Source organism: Podarcis bocagei, assembly GCF_964188305.1.
Source record: "Podarcis bocagei genome assembly, chromosome: 1".
Taxonomy (NCBI): domain Eukaryota; kingdom Metazoa; phylum Chordata; class Lepidosauria; order Squamata; family Lacertidae; genus Podarcis; species Podarcis bocagei.
The window spans coordinates 55930000-55945992 of record NC_138125.1 but is presented as its reverse complement, the minus strand read 5'-3'; positions in this window follow the sequence as shown (position 1 = coordinate 55945992).

Here is a 15993-nt window from a genome sequence, read left to right as displayed (position 1 = left end):
AATTAAGCTCATAACCAGAGGTACTACTGTATTGATTAGCGATGCTCAGTGATGTGTTAACACAATACATTTTTCTCTTACCTGGTTTAAGAAACAGGTGGTGTTCTTTCATCTTCTCCTGCATGTTTCTTCTAAACAAATCACACTCAGGGGAAAGCAGAAGAAAATAAAATACTGTCTTGAATCAGTGCTAATAGTTGGTAGTCTCCATCTCTGAGGAGCACCTTCCAACACACCCTGCAGCTGTAAAAGCTGTTCCCAGGATTCCTTTTAATGAACAATTTCAAAAAGATTTATTTGGTGCTTATATTTTTCAGAGAAGGTTAACAGAGGATTTTCCCCTCTCATAGAATGAGGCCTGTTGTGTTGTTCTTCCTGTCTGTCACATATTCAAGGGACTGGAGAAAAAATGCATTTCCAGGGGAGCTAAAATGCACTGGAGTCTCTGATTCTATCGCCTCAGTGATAACAAAATATCTCCAAAGAGAGAGAAAGAAAGAGATTGGGGTCTCAGCAAAACCCAGGAGGCATAGGGATGAAGTGATGATAAAAGCAGCAAAATGTTACCTGGAGATTTGAAGTGGATATACAGATTAAAACTAAAATAAAATAAAAAAGCCTTCACATAATAAACTTCAGTGGGAACTTCAATAAAACTTTGAACTCCTCTGTGAGAGCTAAAGCTTTGCCGCTTATCATTTTAAGCAAAAATCCTGGTCCTCGTAACATATACAGAAAGAATAACATTGTCAGTTGGGCAAAAATAATGTGCCATCTTTCACATCTGCTCAAATACTTCTACAGCTTCTGAACAGCTAAAAGAACTTGAGAATCCACACCTGGGAAAGTTGTGCTGGAATTTAGGGAGGCCCGGTAGAGGATTTCATGTTTCACTACCACTGACTCCTAGTAAATGTTGAAACAAAATTGCACACATAAAGGTTTTCCACTCTGATATAGACTTTACTGCGATGGACCAGGGATCCAACCTCAGGTACACATTCCCTTCCTTGATATGATTAGAAGCTTCATGGGCTATTCTAATAGTGTACCTCAGTGAACTGGAGTAAAGTTCCCCCTACAAACATCAAAGTGTGATGGCAGTAATGCCCTCTCTGAGTCACATCAGAGTCTCCACAAAGCCCTGCGTCATTCTGTTACTCTGTGCAATTTAGTCTCTTCATTTCTTTTTTCTTTATTTGATACATTTATTTTATCTTATAATAATAATAATAATAATTTATTATTTATACCCCACCCATCTGGCTGGGCCTCCCCAGCCACTCTGGGCAGCTTCCATAGAAACCAAAAATACAGTAAAATATCACACGTTAAAAACTTCCCTGAACAGGGCTGCCTTAAGATGTCTTCTGAATGTCAGGTAGTTGTTTATCGCTTTGACATCTGCTGGAAGGGCGTTCCACAGGGCGGGCGCCACTACCGAAAAGGCCCTCTGCCTGGTTCCCTGTAGCTTTGCTTCTCGCAATGAGGGAACTGCCAGAAGGCCCTCGGCGCTGGACCTCAGCGTCCGGGCAGAATGATGGGGGTGGAGACGCTCCTTCAGGTATACTGGGCCGAGGCCGTTTAGGGCTTTAAAGGTCAGCACCAACACTTTGAATTGTGCTCGGAAACGTACTGGGAGCCAATGTAGGTCTTTCAAGACCGGTGTTATATGGTCTCGGCGGCCGCCCCCAGTCACTAGTCTAGCTGCCGCATTCTGGATTAATTGTAGTTTCCGAGTCACCTTCAAAGGTAGCCCCACGTAGAGTGCATTGCAGTAGTCCAGGCGGGAGATAACCAGAGCATGCACCACTCTGGCGAGACAGTCCGCAGGCAGATAGGGTCTCAGCCTACGTACCAGATGGAGCTGGTAAACAGCTGCCCTGGACACAGATTTGACCTGTGGCTCCATGGACAGCTGTGAGTCCAAAATGACTCCCAGGCTGCGCACCTGGTCCTTCAGGGGCACAGTTACCCCATTCAGGACCAGGGAATCCTCCACACCTGCCCGCCTCCTGTCCCCCAAAAACAGTACTTCTGTCTTGTCAGGATTCAACCTCAATCTGTTAGCCGCCATCCATCCTCCAACCGCCTCCAGACACTCACGCAGGACCTTCACCGCCTTCACTGGTTCTGATTTAAAAGAGAGGTAGAGCTGGGTATCATCCGCATACTGATGAACACCCAGCCCAAACCTCCTGGTGATCTTGTTATTTGTCCAAGCATAAAATCAATGCCTCGTCCTGAAATTCCAGTTTCTCTTTTTACATATGCAACATTATCTTGGTTGTACCTGCAGTTTCTCTTTTACATCTATTAATAACGTCTCTAAATTTGTCTCTAAGCGTAACTGATAATTAAAAACATTTAATTGCTCTGATGGTTTCCTTAACCAACATAACTGGTTGGGTTTATAATTGTTTGTACAACTTAGTTATTTGTTTCTCAAGGTCCACGGGCTTTCATAGAGGAGAGGTTCTCCAAAACATTTCCTGTAGAGGACTGAAAACCTCTGGAATTATTATTATTATTATTATTATTATTATTATTATTATTATTATTATTATTATTATTAAAAATCACAGCAGTAAAGGTATTTTCCTTTTTTAAGAAGTTAAAAGTATAATTTAAGCTGTTTTTTTTTAATTAAAAAAAACCATCCTTCATTGTTCTGCTTTAACGTACTGTAAGTATAGCGTTCAGATCCAAGAAGGTAATAGTACCTATCTATTTTGCCTTGGTCAGACCACACCTGGAGTACTGTGTTCATTTCTGGACGCCACAGTTTAAGAAGGATATTGACATGCTGGAATGTGTGCAGAGGAGGGTGGCAATGGTTCAAGAAAATGCATGTTAAACTATTCACAGCTTGTATTAAGAATCTACTTAGCCAACGTGTTTAGCATATTAAATGTATGCTGTGTTAGTTAAACAGAAAACTGAACAATCTTTGTGTCTCCAGTGGCAGGCTTTGTAAGATGTTGACTATAACACCAAGAAATGCCTAAGGGAAAGACAAATTTGGGAGGAGAGATAATGCGAATGAGGTTTTTGAAACCTGAGAGCCTTTCTGTGGGATAAGGGAGTTGATTCAATCTGTCAATCTAGCCATAACAATTTAATGCCTTTGTTAGACTCTGGGAATCTCAGAGTCTAACACGTTGGTTACGTAGATTCTTAATACAAGGTGTGAATAGTTTGACATGCATTTAGCCAGGGCTTTTTTTCAGCTAGAACTCACTAGAACTCAGTTCTGGCACCTCTCAGGTGGGCGCCATTGCCATTATAAGAGAACAAGGGAAGTGTTTATGGTGAGTTCCAGCACCTGTTTTTCTAGAAAAATAGCACTGCATTTACCTGAATCTAATGAAGAGCACATCTGTTGTAGAGTTCTTCAAAGCTATACTTGTCCACCTGCAATTGAAGTGATATAAAAAGTGTGTTCTGTTATGTTAACTGGTGCAACATTCAGTCTAAAGAGTTATGCCCCTTTGTGAAGTAAACATCTTAGTTTGCCTTGCAAATAGTTGATACTGTAAATAGTTTGGTTTATCAGTAAAGAGGAAACCCATCTACTTGAAATATATTCCAAATGAACACCAAAGGAGGTTCATGGAATAAGTGGTCACAATAATCAAACACCTGGAGACGATGCAGGTACAACTAAGATAATGCTGCATATCTATACTCACTCATACCTCCAGCTGTTAAATATTCCCACCTGTCTAGTTTTTAGAGGATACTGAATGTCACTGTTTCAATTTTCTATTCAGAGAGTTAGAAATGTTCAAAATGCTTTGAAAATTGCCTGAGCAGAAATGTCCTTCCTATCAGCTCTGATAAAACAGTTTGAAGCAATATCCTTTTGGTCTCTAAATGTGAAAGTTATTTCAAATTGCTGATAAATCATTTTGTTTGCTATACTCTGTGGGGTGAAAATGATAAAATATGTGCTGGATCTCCCTGCCCCCCCCCCCCAAGGAAGAGTGTGGGTTTCAGCATTTGGAAGCAGGAAAAAATGTTTTTATTTGCATAAAAGTTCTTCATCTTGGCATAATTCTCAAGTTGTGTAAACTTATTTTTAGGCAATCTGGGTGTTGCTACTAAATAATATCTGAAATAATATGTTCAAAAAATATACATTCATCTACAATTCATTCACCTGCATTGATTCACTACAATTCATTTAATACATTCCACAATCCGTTCACTTTTAATCCCCATATAGTTCCACACTTTTATTGCCGCACAGAATCCTATAAACCTCTGCAATAATAAAAGTAATAACACGGGGCCATGCCAGCAGAGTGCAATTGGCACAACAGCCTCCCCCTGGGCTCCTCCAAAATCTTCTGTGGAAAGCCTCCCAAATTTCCAGCTTTGATTTAGAGAGCACATAGGGGAGAAAAGAGACGGGAAAATTCCATTGCTTCATGCTATCAGAACAGGAGCATTGGATACTGCCACAGACGCAACAGGTGCTCAGGCTGAACATTGAAGGGCAAAAAAAGAAAGAAAGAAAAGTATTTGGGAAGAGGAATCCATGCTTCCTCTGCCTTCGGTGTCTCATGTGCAAAGGATGTGCCAACTCCACAACCAGCTTTCCCATGTTGAGTGAGAAAAACTGAAAGGGACTTCTACGTCGGCTTTCCTGAATGCTCTTAGAAGCCTCCTCACAATTGGAGGGGATGATGGTATTGTTCACCATTAAACAGATTCATAGACCACTTCACAACATAAAGCCATCAAAGGGATGTACACAATCCAAACAGAATAAAACACAAGCTCTTAAAACAAAATCAAGTCAACAATAAAGTCAGTTCAAGATCCTGATAAGACAGTTCAACGCATTTAAGGATGTGTTCAGCAGAATGTTCTTAGAAGCCCATTTCAGACCTTCACACTCAATATGTGCAAATGCCAGAAGCACATATGCCTCTCCAGCCCCTTACTTACTTTTTAATCTCATGTGTCAAGGCTGAGAGCCTAAATTTATCCATGAGTTCTAGTGTTTTGAGAGAGGAAGGGGGGCAGTTATCCCCTTTTTCATAGCATGCATCATTTCATAAACTTCTATCGAGTCAACTCTACCTTTTTTTCTATACCCAAAAGGCCCAAACATTGCAATCTTTCCTCGTAAGGGAATTCCTCTACCTCCTTGATCATTTTGATTGCCCTTTCCTAAATCTTTTCCAACTCAACAATATCTTTTTTGAGATGTGGTGACCAGAATTATATAGCTAGATTCAGATCAGCATTGTATTGATCAGGCATAGGCAAACTCGGCTCTACTGATGTTTTGGAACTACAGCTCCCATCATCCCTGACCACTGGTCCTGTTCACTAGGGATGATGGGAGTTGTAGTCCTAAAACATCTGGAGGGCCAGGTTTGCCTATGCCTGGTATTGATGGTATGAATTTCATTCAGGGCCTTTAGTTGCTGCCTGACTAGTTACCCATGACTTGGTTTGCATGCATGGTCAACTCTAAGGAAGATTCTCCAACCCACATGATTACCCTTAGCCCTCTATATCATCTTGTGCAAATATCTATCCTACAGATACCTGTACACGAAATATGACAAGCAGTCGCTCTGGCATGTTGGATCCAGGCCATTGTCTGCTTTAACATCCAAATGCAGCATCTTCAAATGTGACCCGAGGCTGGATAAAGTCAGGCAAATGCTACAGTACCAGTGGTTTTGCCCATCCAACTCATGCAAGACTCTGCTTAGCAGTAGCAGTGAACAGTTATCAAGGAGCAATCCTGCACAGACCACTTTTCGATGCTGGGGCTAGTTGCCACTGCAGCCTGGAGCTTTAAGAGAAGTGAGGCTGGACTCACTGACAATGGGAATATTTGCTTTTCCACAGTCACAAGATTTGCTGGCCATCGTTATCTGCTGTAGACTGAAATTGATGCATTTGCTTTATAGAATAGCTTATTCCAAAAGTTCAGGTCAAGTAAAAAATGTTAAAGCCACAAAGCTCCATTATACTTATTCAAATCATCATCCTCTCAGCTCATCCTAATCTATCAATGGCCAACTAAAACATTTTATACTGCTTTCGGGGTTAGGGGTCAGAATGCTAGACCAAGCCTGTGGGTATTCCACAGCTGAAGAACATATATGAATAATGCTTCTTTGAATGCCCTTACAGTCTTCACGAGACATAGTGATGCTAAACTAGTGAGTAGATTACTGTTCCACTTGATCAAAGTGGTCATTGAGTGGTTCATAAAGTCATTACTGGAAGCTTACATTGAAGATAATAGGACAGGTGAGTCATGACATAACCCTCCTGGAATGGCACACCTCTGTCAGAAGGTGAGCTGCGGCACTTTGCAGCATCTGAAAGTATCACCAAGGGCAGCCTCACTTAGCATAATAGTCCATTGCCAATGAAAAAAAAAATGCATGTTTCTGAAATAAAGCTCACTAAGGAGAAAACACCATTTACAATGACCAGCTAAACTGGCAAACATTGCAGTATCATCAGTCTAGGAGACAGCTGTTTTTGGGTGTGTTTTTTTAAGCACTTGCTTCTTAATATTCCAAGATAAGGCAGATATTTATCTCTGCTGCATCCAACTTCCCTAAAGTGAAATAATATAATTTATGCATGTATTAAAATATGCAACTGATCGGATCCTAATTTTGCTTGCATTGCTAACTACCTTGGCCAGTTGCTTTAATTAGAAATGGTCTTGGGCAGCAATAAATTCTCCAATGATCGTGGGAGGCTGTCAGTCATATATATGCACTTTATACTATGTCACTCTCTTGGGCTATAATCCCTGCATCACTTATTCAACAGTAATCTAATTGAAGTTAACGAGACCATTTCAATATCAGTGACTTGAGGATAGTTGCCTATCTCCTACTTGGAATGTAAGTACCACATTGGCTCCTATATGGCAAATGTAGGACAACTGGAGGGGGAGGGCATTGCGCACTGACAAAAGTGTGTGTAGTGAAGAGAGACAAAGGGAGAGAGATGGCTGATACACTCTACCAGGCCAGATCCATTCCTTCAAAGGTGATGTATGGCCTCATATGAGAAAACTCACCAACAGTTTAAACTTTTCCCCTGTATCTGCAGTTTTTATCTAGAAGTAATTTTCAACCAAGGAGGAGAAAGATAACATCTTTTAATCTTGCCATTCTTCCTTTAGCAAAGCTGGTTCTGGTGTCCCAAATACACCCAACAATTTTCTTTTTTCAAAAAAAGAAAAGCAAAATAATTATAAATTAATGTCACCCATTTATAAAGCCCTTTTTGTCATAATCGAAAGTCGTGGCACATCCAAGGCTTTCACTTGCTGTTGATAGAGCTGCAAATGTATACTAAGGGGGAAAAATCACTTTATCTGCTATAGAAGTGTAACTGTTTACGTGGGGGAAACAAAAATGGTTTAATAGACTGCAACAATGCCACACAACAATTTAAGAAAAGACGCAGCTGAAGAATAGAGAAGTTAAAGAAGCATGTGGGAGATTATACAGAAGCAGAAGGTAAAATATCCCAAATTGCTTCTGCTGCTTTCTTAAGATTTACCTCTGAGAGATGTTTAACCTTACGGAGAAAATTATGAATATGCAAATCGTTTGTTAGTTAAATAATTATGTTGGCTTGATTTCCAAAGAACGCTTGCAACAAATACATTTTCTCACTCACTAATTACATATAACCCATGATTTTCTAAGGTGAATTACACAAGCCAAATTAATAGCTTGGTTTTTTGCTCCTGGAATTTGTTGCATAATCGTGCGTCATCATGTATTGAGCTTCTTTTTTAACAACAACAACAACCTGGAAACGGCACGAAAAGGAATAATAACAAATCTTGAAAGGCTGAAAAAATACAGGCTTGCGCAAATGGTTGGTGTAAATACAATGGATTCTGTAACAAAAATGTTGTCTAAAGGCTCAATCTCAATAGCCTGATTTAAAGCCCAGTTTATATCATAAGTGTCACCCAAAGATGTCCATGCAGTTGCACAATGGAAATCCGCTTGAACAATAGGACTTCTGGTTCTGCCCCCAAAATTTGCTCTCAAGAGTCCCCCAACATTCTGGAGCAGAGTGGAGGACACGGAGGGGAGGGCAGAAGGTAGAAGAAGAGGCAGAAGTGCTATTAGACAAGTGGATGCCTGCTTGCATTATGTTGGTTCTCATACCATAACGTCTTCTTGGGCCATATCGGTTGTCAGACTGTGAGTGGGAATGGCATGGCTAAGGCTACAATCCAAACATCCCCACCCAGTGGATGGCTTTGTGGAGCAATAGGGCCATCTGCAGTCCAGGTGTACATAGTGGCCAGGGCAGGTAGCAGGAAGTGGTAAGATGGTTGTATCAGCCTGGAACTGTTGGAGTGATCAGACCCTGCAGTTGGTCTCCATGTCATTGCACCATGAGACTGGTTTGGGATCCAACCAATCTCAGCCCCTTCCCACCTCTGGAATTCACTGTTTTGGGTTTTTCACTGGGTACTGCCAGTAGATATCCCACCAGTAGTGCTCCTACCCACCCATATGTTCAGCAGGTCAGCAGAAGGGAGAGTCCTGCACTGATCAAGTGAGTCTTAGCAGAGAGAGCTTTGTGGAGGGATGCATCACCTTCACCAGTTTAGCACAATGGGGAGTTTAGATTGCTCTGTAAATACTGGATTACAACAAAACCCCAAAGAGATTGTCCAAAATAAAGTAGAAAATATCAAAATGTATGTCAATGTATTTGGCATGCTTCCAAGTCAACAGGACTTTTCTCGGGGAACTGCAAACATATAAGAAAACATTTGTTTCAACAATATGAATGTTATCTCTCATTGGAAAAAAAGAACATTTTGGAGTATGGAAAGGTTTATATGCATTCAATTCCAAAACTGCTTATTTTAAAACAGCAGAATAATTTCAAAATGTCCCCAGCTTGTACAAGTTCGGACTTTTTGTAGGGGATGACCAAATGCTTTCACCATAGGTAGCTATGTATCAAAAGAAAAAGGGGGAAATGTTATAGTAAGAGAGGTATCCTGTATTCGGTGTCTTCTTAATATGTTAATCCGAACTCCCACTCAGAAAAGTAAGCATTCAAATATCAAATCTTCTACCTGCAATCCAAAACAGTACAGTTCTGGAAGAGTATTAGAACATAAACTTATGTTTATATGGGATATGAGAAGAAGTTATACCTGCTTCTCTAGAAATCCCATTTCAGCAGCCTATTAATGTGAAAAGCTGCTGTCAGTTAGCACACAGATTTTCCATTGTTTTGTTACTTTTATTAATCCTACTGAGGCCTGCTGAGATCAGCCAGTCATTCATTCTTTCCCTACATATTTATACTCACCCTTAAAATACTTGTAGAGCGTCACTCCACTCCACCTCACATCAACATCTAATTTATTAAACTCTTTCATCTTGTCGTCGGAGGGTTTTGTTTGCTTCTCTCTGCCTTAACCATGGGGACACAAAGGGTTTTGTTTCAGAAGATAATTTCTGAAGGAAAATAACATTTGCCTTCTGCATTCTTTTAAAAGTGTTTTATTTATCATTAACTAGAGATGACAGCATTTTAAGAAAACACACCTCAGACAGCAGGATGAGAAACTGCTGGCTGAAAGAAACAGAAGGGGGATGTCAAAAATGAAAAAGAGAGAACATCTGGGAATTTCCTTACTGATGAGACTGGCTCTCCAGCAACATAAGGCATTTAGCATGGTGTTCATATTTTAAGCCTTGTTTTGTGGATTCGTTTTTCAGGCAGATCAGATTAGCCAACTATCATGAAATATATTTTTCACTTATTTTGTGTGGTGTTTTTTCAGTTCCCTCAAAGTGCTTACACACTATAAAGTTCCTTTCCTAAAAATATTAAAATTGGGGAAAAGGTTAGAAGAAGTGTAGGAAAATAAATTAATACTATCGTGTCATCCAGTTCAGGGGAGATCACTCCCATTAAGGGTTCTTTTTGGGGGGCTGAATCAATATTAAAGAGCAGCATCATTGTGCCCCTTCTCAGTAAACTCAAAATCCCCCATTCCCCAGTGTTTCCCTTTCACACACACACACTCCTCCAAAAAGTGTGCAATACAGGCAGGTGACACTTTAAATACTGATTACAAGTATGCCCATTGAAAACAATCTGAAGGCAACCTATCTGAAGGTTCATTGGCATTGTAAATGCCCATAGCAGGGCTCCATGGAAATAAATGGACGTGTGAATGCTAAATGGGGTGAAAACCTGGAGAAACATTAAATGCCAACATGAAAAAAACTTTGTCATTGTTTTCAAGGAGAATGGCTGTTCCATGTGGAACACTTTCTCTGGTGGATGGCTCCAAAATAGTACTATGCAGTAGGTTGGCTGAGGCTGATGGCTGCTGGAGTTCAGCAAGAGCTGGAAGACAGCACACTGATGACTCCTGCTTTCAGCTGTTGCATATTTGCTGCTTTATGTAGAGAGTCTCTACACCACTACTGCACATTCTGAATGGCTGTTGCTGACATGGAACTTCTGCTTAACATGGTAGAGTTCAACCAGTGGAGTTGCCTCTATTTGAATGTTTTATTGTGCCCTATGGGGATTTCTCTCTCTCTCTCTCTGTACACATGTACCTGACTCCGCAAAAGCAATTTTGTCATCTATTACAGTTCATTGGGAGACGCCTATTAAAAAAAACCAACAACAAACCATGGCAGTAAAATGACAGCAGTCAGTGTTTATGGTCCGTTAAGTTCACATTGAGCAACACCAAAGCTCAAAAGAGATTCACTCCTGAAACTTAGGGCCTTAGAGTGCCTCATTCTAAACTTCCAACTGAGAGTCAGCCTTGTGCTTCTCCACAGAGAACTTTGTGTGACTTGAAAAGCCATGGCAGGTATTAGGAAACTTTGATTTCCCCCTCCTTTTTCCTAATGCTCCATTAACCTCCAACATCTGTTCCCTCTCTGCACAGTCAGCAGCTCCACTAATCTCTCCCTGCGCTCTCTTCCTTCTTCACCGAAACAGTCATCTTTAATAAAATGGTGCTCCTCTCTGCGGCTCCCCCTTGTTGCACTCAGCCCAGCCACAGGGAATCCATAGTGCTGTCCAGGCAATAGCTTTTCTTTTGTCTCAGCAGTTTAGGGGCCTAAATGCACTCACAGATCCATTAGAAACTAATGCACAAACTTCTGCATCCCACTGTTGTGCATTAAGCTCCTTTACTTTCTGTAAATAGCAGCTATGTGGTCTAAGCTCCCTGCAACTTGCAAATGGGAGCTAGAGAAGTTCTTGTCTTCTCAGGAGGTTTGCATTCAGATGTGTTTTCTATGTGTTTTATGGTGAACCATCACCATGTACTAGTACGGTGTGGAGGTTAGAGTGTTGGACTGTGACCTGGAAGAATAGGGTTCAAATACCTATGGACACTCCTGTGCGACCTGGGACCAGCCCCAGTCTCTCTCAGCTTAACCTATCGCACAGGGCTGTTCTGAGAATAAAAGGGAGGTGAGAAAGGTGAGATATAAATTTAACAATAATATCAAATAAAAATACTGAGCTTTGGACTGTATACAGATGCTCAGGTCAGTATAGAGCGTTCATAATCAAAGGTTTATCACAGAGATATGGTAAATCACAGGTATGTAGAAGTTGATGAAGTGACAGAAATGTAATAAGTGATAGAGAGAGAGAAAAGGCAGATCTGTCACACTCTGTCCAATGAAAGTATTGATCAAGGCTTTAAAAATGATCAAGGCTTTAAAAATTGTGCTAGTTCTTTTTCTGTCTTCTGTCATAGCTAGGTATGGAGAAATTCAATTCAGTTTGCATTTAAAGGTGAATCTACCAAGTCCACACTTTCTGAAAATAATACGCAACCCATTAGACATAATTGCATAGAAAAATGTGTAAGAGAAAATTGCACTGATATACTCCTTTTATGCATACATTCCCCTAACGCATACATTTTTGTACACAGAAATACTTGCAAAATATCACAAAACATTGGGAAGTGCAAAATTCAAAGGACAGCAATGTTTCTGTTGACATATTTTTTTCACAAAATTAGAATTAGGGAGTTTTGCATTAAAAAGCAAACTGAATGAAATTTCTCCCCATCCCTTGCTGTCTGTACTATTGCATGCGGAACTGCTTCTTACAGATAAACCAAAAGCACATTTTTTAAAGGAGTCTTCATATTTTACATTAACAAAAAAGCCCAAGAAATAGCCAAAGATGCATTGATTTGAGTCATAATGTTTTAGGAAGAAAGCCAGAAAAATGGATGAATAATAGATCCTGCAGAGGCATTGGAAGCCAAAGTCATATTTAAAATGCCTGATCAAACTTTATTTGATCAAAAAGGAGGCCAAACAGCATAGGTACAATCCCTGGATGCCACAGATAATGAATGAAACTTCTAACATTCTTTATTATGATGATAGTACTACCTCATTGACTTTTCTGGTTGCAGGAACATCTCTCCCCCCCCTCCCCAAATTGCTCTGTGAAATAGCAACATATCTATGGTTGTCTCTCTCCTGAAGAGGGAGAAGTTCCTGGGGCAAAAGTATCCACATTAGGCTTCATCTGGAATGAGAGGCTGATGAAAACTCAAATGGTGTTTCAGAACATTTCGGTTGAGTAAAAATGGAGAAAAACAGCTTTCCATTTGTACAAGCAGCAAATCCACTGCTCTATGTCACTTTGCGTGGACAGGCAAAGTCCCCCAAAACCCTGAGTGCCCTCCGTGTGGAATACAGACTCAAGATAATGTGCTATGGGATTAAAATTGGCCACAACTTTATTATGTTTCAGATGTGGGTAGACCTTGGCTCAGGCATTGGGTGTTTATTCCTCCCAGTCCCTGCCAGGGATCTGGGGAACATCAGGGTTATCCAGAGTGTGTGTGTGGGGGGAATAGGCTGGCTCTAGATAACATATGTTCAAGCAGAGAGAGCCCGCCCCCGTTACGCCGCTGTCGCAAGGGAGAGCAATGGCAACCTCTCAGCGTACGGCCAAAGCCTCCCCTCAAACAACCCCTTTAACGGGGAACCCTGGTATCGCCACCGCAAAGAGAAGGGGTGTGTGTGTCACCACTACACGCTTACCCCCAATTTGGGGAAGATAGATTAAAGGATTCCGCCTAAGGCCTGATACCGCCAAAGCTGTGACTTTCCTGACTGAAAGAGGTACAAAAAGTGCCTTCTGGCCTACAGGTCTCAGTTCATCTCTTCCTTTGCAAGTACTGAAAACTACAGTTTCTTCATTGTTCCAGAACCTGCTTCCCTTGGTTCTTATCCAGCAAGAGCAGCAGTTCATTTCTGTGCTTTCTCAGAATGGAATACCCCCAAGAAATCTCCAATTCTTTCCTTGTCATTCTGGGCCTTTTGCCTACATTTAGTTTTCACAAAGATGCACGGCACCATGTTTCTGCAGTGTTGACCATTCAATGGTATAGCCAGCATGGCAGACAGCCAGAATACTACAATTGTGAGAGACAATGGGCACATCTGGGCAACCTGTTTCTTAAGCATTCATCCCATTTTGTTTGCAGGGAGGTTAGACCACATTGGCTATTTTTAAAGGTCATCGTTTGTGGGGAGGTTATATGATTCTGCATCAAAGCAAATGTTACTTCACACTTCTCGGGGCATTTTCCAGTCACTTTCATTATTGCAAGAAGTCTGATCTTTAGGGAAATGAGTTTGTTGCTCAATACTTTCTGGCCAGCTTAATTGTGCAAGCTGCATTTTCATTCTGGGACTGAATCCTACCAGTAAATAGCAACAGTCTGAAAACTGACTGAGAAGGAGAAGGGCTGGCTGAAGTGGCAGCAAATTAATTTAATCAGTACTTGATCTCACAGGAGCCCTTTCTTGCCCTGAAAGGAAAACAGATGTATTTATTATTAAATTTATATGCCACTTCTTCCAGTCGTTGGATAGTCTGAGTAGTTTCCTATATAACTTTGTCTTAATGCTTTTGCTAGTATAAAGGAAAGCTGGCAGTCTCTAGGGTATGTAGGGCTTACGCTTTCCAGGCCCTTGATTTGTGCTGTGAAAAGAATGGGCAATCCATTGTGTGACAATGTCACTATCAAGAATCAGCAACACTTTGGCGACCGAAATTAAGTAATAAATGCAAAAGGGAATTAGGACAAAAGCAAGAGTTGCTTTTTGAAGCCTTATGAGGAAAGTGGATGTGCCAGGGGTTTTTTTGTTTTTTTTTTGTTTTTTTTAAGCAGCTTCAGCCAAATTAGTAAAGAGCAAAAAAAGTGCTGAGTTTTTGCATGAATTTTGGATCACTTTTCAAATTAGCTACAAATTACTCTGACTGCTGTGTTGCATAATTGTGATACTTTAATAAATTGATGTTCTTAATACTTGCTCAGTATTTACTTAACATCCAATCACTATTTTATTAGCTCTAAATGAAGTGCCGTATGAAGTAGGGCACTTAATATAAAGTGCTGATCATAACTACTGGTTACCGAAAGCAAACAAAGCTTGCCTTCTGTATAGATTGGATATCTTGGCCACCTTCTCTGGCATATGCACCAGCTCCCGAGGTAAGACCGTCATATATTACTGTATAGAAAGAACTCTGTAGTCTGCCTTGGAGGTTTTTCAGAAACCAAAGCCCACAACTACTTTGCAGCATAAATCACCATCATCATCTAATTAAAAAAAATAAGAATGTGAATTATTCTTCATTAACCAATCTTCAGCCATTTCTAAGATGTTATCAAGCTTTAATCCAGAAATATGTTATTTTATGGAGCAGTGGATTCAATTATTTCCCAGTTTGTGATGACTACAGTCACAGACTTATTACCAGTAACTGAATATACTGCCTACCTCCATTACATTATTATTATTATTAACAACAGTAGTAGTAGTAGTAGTAGTAGTAGTAGTGATAGTAGTAGTAAGATCTAGAGTTTTCAAAGCAGCTAGCAACATACACGCGCGCGCGCGCGCACACACACACACACACACACACACACAGACAGATACATCAAGAAGAACATACAAAAGTACCAGCCCCACAGTAGCTTATCACAGGGCAAATGGTGTCAGTTGACCCTGTGATGAAGTGGGGACTCTGTGGTGAAGTGAGGAGCAGGCCTTGATGTTCCCTTTTCTGCCTCTTTTACCTATTTTCCCTTCCCACAGGGCAGATGGTATTGGTCGGCTCTGACGCTGGAGTGAACCTTGATATATACAAGTTCCACATATTCTGCTTCTTCCATTATATCATTGATCTGCCTTGTGAGCTTTTATTGACCCAAGTCAGTATGTACATTTAATAAACAAATCCAACTGAATATACAATCTCCACTCAGTGAAAGGAACTCTTTAAAATAACATTATTCAACTGTGTCTGATTTGGGACACAGCTTTGACTTCATTGGGCAATGTGGTTAACTGCTTATATTTATGTTTTGCTCTTCAAGCAACTCCCCCCACATCTGTCTTCAACCTTTTCTATACTAGTTAGACTGTTTCCACGCTATGTGTTTTATCCAGAACCGCAATCCTTTTCTTCACTTGCTTTTTGTTTAGCCACTTTCCTTAAAAACAGTCAAACCAAATGCAATCCTGCTAAGATTAAGTCATCAAACTCTCACAGAGTGTCCACACCAGTACCTGGTTACAACGTTGTTATTCTTCCCAATGAAGACAATTTTTCTTGCTGGTTCATTTTTATCCTGGGTAGACATTCATAATGCTCTCACAAAATTTAGCTTTGCTGGCATAGAAATGACTGTTGCCTGATCAAGTCAATTTTAGCTAAAAGATCCCACTGAGTTAAGTGTAGCTTTTTCATTCAAGGTTTGCCATCTTTGGGCATGTTCAATGGGAAAATCCATTTCATAAGAGGCTCTCTCTGTGCAGTACTTGCCCTTATTAAGGAATTAAGTTGCTAGGGATGGGAAGAAAAACAGAAAGCCAAGGAGAGCAAGCCAGCGTTCAGAGCTAGCAGGCTTTTCTTTTTGTCATC